Below are 5007 nucleotides of genomic sequence, written 5' to 3'. Positions count from 1 at the left end.
TGATATTCTCCTATTATTTTGGTTAATCGCGCGTTTAACTTTTATGATCATTCACGTGCGCTCGCAAACACGTACGTCAAACACGAAATATTTTTGTTCATATTATATGTAACATACAGTTTGTATTACACATTATACATTCAATGAACATGGACGTGTCAGATGCTGTGTGTTTGTGGGTCGTATATCGAAGAATGAGGAGACGAAGACAAAAAGAAGAAAGAAAATATTGGATCCATCCAATTTTAAAAACTAGTCTTTTCTCAAGTCATTATATTACCTTACATTCTAAACTGAGAGATCATGACGAAAAATTTTTCAACTATTTCCGAATGTCATTTAAATCATTTGATGATCTGTTGGATCTACTTAAAAACGAATAGGAAGCAAATGAACAAGCTGTATGATACTGTATATCATCACAAGAAAAAGTTATTGTTACTTTAAGGTAAGTCCATTTAAATTATTACTATTCATACAAATAAAAACAATTTCTAAATTACAATTTTATGTATTGAAACTAAATAAAATAAAATAATATTTAACTTTTTTAACTGAAAAATGTTTTTTCAACTTGGTCACTACAAAACAACTATGGAGACAACTCTATAAGACTTGGAAGATGTGTTTGTTGTATAGTTTATTTTTGTAAAATTAAATTATAAATTTCTATCTTCGTTTTTATACGCAAGGCCTCGGGTACTTTTTTAATTTATTTGTATAAAGACAAACAGAACAATTTATCTTCATCTTTTTTTTTCTCGGAGATATTTCTGTTATTTGAACTTTTCTCAATGATATTAGCAAAATGTTCATCCGCTGGATGGAGCTTTATTTTTTTCTTTGTTTCTGATAGTTTGAATTTTTGTCTTGCCTTGTTTGGAAGTTTTAAAACTGCTCTCTTGATTCGGGTTTTCAGTTTCTGGATTTTCGTCGTTGTTTAAATCGGTTTCAAAATTACTTTCTGTTGAATTTTCTTGAACATTTGGTCGTAGAAATTGTAACCTCCTAAAAAAAAGGAAGACGACTTGACGGGTGCCGCGGATCCAGATTACACATTTTTTATTTTTCTTAGTTCCCTGACGTAGCCATCTCGGAGACTTTTCCCCTTCTTATGTAATTTTAATCCTAAAATGAAAAATATTAATTATGTAGGACGTCGTAAAAATTAATACAGTTGATTTATGTGTGTGAATTTTTGATTTTGTAAAAATTACAGATTCAGACGCTCGTTAACATTTTTAATTGAACCAATCGCGATATTTTTTATACTTATTGTAAGCAAAACTTATGAACAATCTTGTATTACACTTTCAAGACTTTTTGGCCAAATTATTTTTATCCACATTTCAGAAAAGTTTAAAATTTCAATTGTTTATAAAAAGCTCAAAAAAGTCAAAAGTTTTAAATAATTGTACCACTTATAGATGATTCCAATATAAACATTTGTTGAAAATTTCAAGTATCTACAAATTTTGGTTTTTGTGTAACGGCTAAATAAAAAAATCGATTTCGACGAAAACTGATTTTGCACAAAAATTACCGTTTTTTCCTCATTTAGATGGTAAAAACATTTATTTAAGTCCAGTGGCTGATTTTTTACAATTTTTTTAAATATCAATATTCTCGTTAAGTAGGTTCTAGTTTATGTAAAACAATAAAAAATAGTTAGATTTTAACATGCACTTATTTAAAAATGCTTATATAAAATATTTTTAAAAAATTAATATATTTTTTGAAATTATAATGTTTCTAACAGAAACTAGATCGTAATTTACCTAACGAGAATATTGATATTTAAAAAATTGTAAAAAATCAGCCACTGGACTTAAATAAATGTTTTTACCATCTAATTTTTTTTTTTAAATTAAATTCAAAAATTGACTATTTTCGAATATTTTGGACATTTTTTATCAATTTTTAGTTTTGTATTTTCAGTATTAAAAAATAAAAAATAAAAAATGTATACTAAAAATGTAGTGCAAGTGTCTATGACTTATATTTAAGAGGAATTTTATAAAAATATTAATTAAAACAAATGTTATTTCATTATTTCATTTGTCAAATCTCCGTGAGACGCCTAGCTATATATACAGGGTGTATATATATTTTTGAAATTTTCTCTAGCAATACAAAATAATGTTATTAGTACAATAAATTGTTTTGTAGGTACTTTTCAACAGGCTTTTCAATAACCGAGATACATTATAATAATAGAATTGGAATATCTACGCTGACAGGAATAATACGCCAGGTATGCCATGTAATATGGACAAAATTAAAGAATGTTGTAATGAAGGAACCTAACTATCAGAAATGAATAGATATATCAAATGAATTTGAAAAACGTGCAAAATTCCCAAATTGTATTAGAGCTTTAGATAGGAAGCATATTCGAATAAACCAACCTCCGGATTCCGGTTCTATTTATTATAACTAGGTACAAACATTTTTTTCTCTTGTTTTAATGGCTTTATGTGACTCAAATTATTGCTTTATATGGATTGATATTGGAGGCTTTTGTAAAGACACTAACTGGGGAATTTTTAAAGAATCTACATTGTATAAAAATTTGACAGAAAAGAAGTTAAATATTCCTGATCCCAGACCTATAACTGACAATGGAGATATAAAAGTTCCATATGTAATAGTTGCTGAATAATATAAGTACTTATCAATAGTTATTATTTTTTTTATGCCAATTAATTTTTCATTAATATTTTTATGTATTTTTCTATGAAGCTGGTACAAACAGATTATATTATGAATGAATATTTACAGTAGCTATATGGAAAAATAATAATATACCTTTTTCCGACGCATTCTGATACGGCATAGTTTATTTTGATTGTTATCGTAAATCTGGTAATTGAAATTTCGTCACGAAAAATGGAATAATGGATTACATACACTATTGTTCATTTACTTCTCACACATTGACATAGACAAAATGTACAAGTAATATGAAATGCCTAAACACTAATCCTTAAAACATGGTATGCTTAAGTTTGCGTAGATTTTGATGTTTTGTTGAGCAAACCATTTACTACTACTACAAAAAAAAATAAATAATAAAACATACAGAAATAAGTAAATAATAATAATGACCTACCTTTCATTTTCTTGTATCCCGGTTTAAGCCTTCACGCACTTTGTGAAAAGTCTCCTAATAACAACAAAAATATGTATTTACATTCATCCCTATCATATACACGTTAGTATGTTTCGATATAAACTATAATAGAAAGTACATTATAATGTAGTATACATTACACACTAAACATGCATGCGTGTATTTTTTATATTTAAATCAAATGCTCATGTGTTTGTATAATATTAAAGGTACATTAATCGTTGTATGCTGATTTTAATGGTAAAAAATAACACGTTTAATATTTGTATAATATAACTGCTCTGAATTAAATAATTAAATGTATTGAAAAAAACCTTAAAATACACTTGACATTTTGAAAAATGCACTAAAACCCCTTTTAAATACATTCAAATTACAAAAAAGTCAGTATATAAAAAATTACAATAGTGTATTAAAGAATAATGATTTAACAAATATAAAAATTCCAAAAGCGTTAAATATTTTAAATTAAAATAAACATAGAATAAAGAACTTAATTTGAAATGCTTACAGAACATGTAAAATAATTATAAGCCTAAATTAACAAAAATTAATAAAATGTCTGTATTATATAAAAAAAGAGGAATATTATATTAAATGTAGAAATGAACCTCCTCTAAGAATTAAAAAAAAAGACAGACAAAATATACGAAATAGTTGGCCTCAAAATGTATTTGAATCGCAGCTAGTAGTTAAAGAAATGCAAATAATATAAAATAAAAAGAAAAAACTCATTCACAAATTTACTGAACCCAAAATTGTGTTTAAAATTAAAATTATGTAATTTACTATAATATTAACTTTGTTCTGTCAGATTTAGATTATCAATTTCAAACGATCAAAAATATACATTTTTGGGCCATTATTAAATGAATGGTAATGAATGATTACTAAAATAATTGATACCGTATAACAACTATTAATAGCTAAAATGATCAAATTAATATATTATATACATAATATTATAATAATAATCATTATATGTATCGCATTATTCGATTTGTCTGGCGTATTGTACAGACCATTTAACTACATTTATGCGTAGAGCAACAGATTAATGAAAATATAATATTATACGTATATTACAATATCCAATTGAAGTGTTTCAACATATATACTATCTGCAGCTGATTTAACTCGACACTCAGTGATGTTAGAATACTGTTAGCCGAGAATATAATAATACATAGCTAGCCGAATGGATATTTCTATAGTTTGAAGTCTTTTGATAAAGAATATCGTTTATAATATTTCTTTTTTTGAAGAATTAAATCGTTTAAAAGTTTTTTAGCATTGAAAAAATAACTATTGAGTCACGAGTATCTAGGTATAATACCATATTATAGGAAATTGCAACTTATTGCAAATTGCATGTATTATTGCAGGCAATAGCCAGGTAGGTATAAAGGTATAATATATATAAAGGTAATAACTTTTTAGTAATCTCGACATCAGTATGGTCAATAAATTGTGGATGACGATGAGACATTGTGATAATGAAACACGAATTGTAGCTCGATTATATGGATTTGACGAAAATTAGTTAACATTTGAAGTAGTGTTTAACATTTTACATTATATTTACAGTGAAGTCAGTACATAAAAAATTACAATAGTGTATTAAAGAATAATGGTTTAACAAATATAAAAATTCCAAATGCGTTAAATATTTTAAATTAAAATAAACGTAGAATAAAGAACTTAATTTGACATGCTTACAGAACATGTAAAATAATTATAAGCCTAAATTAACAAAAATTAATAAAATGTCTGTAAAAATTGTAATTGATGAATATGTTAACAATAGTAAAAATAATAATAAAAAATATACATAAAAAGTAAAAAAAAAAAATTAATGTTTCAAAAATGAACTC

The 5007-nt window shown here is 25.4% G+C and overlaps 1 pseudogene; it reads right to left on the bottom strand.

Moving 5' to 3' along the window:
- Positions 1-640: 640 nt before the first annotated feature.
- LOC113552498 lies at positions 641-2836 on the bottom strand (annotated as a pseudogene).
- Between the last annotated feature and the right edge of the window lie 2171 nt (positions 2837-5007).

Source organism: Rhopalosiphum maidis, chromosome 2 (assembly GCF_003676215.2).
Source record: "Rhopalosiphum maidis isolate BTI-1 chromosome 2, ASM367621v3, whole genome shotgun sequence".
Classification (NCBI taxonomy): domain Eukaryota; kingdom Metazoa; phylum Arthropoda; class Insecta; order Hemiptera; family Aphididae; genus Rhopalosiphum; species Rhopalosiphum maidis.
The sequence above is the reverse complement of the archived record's forward strand: the minus strand, read 5'-3'. Positions and strand labels throughout refer to the sequence as shown.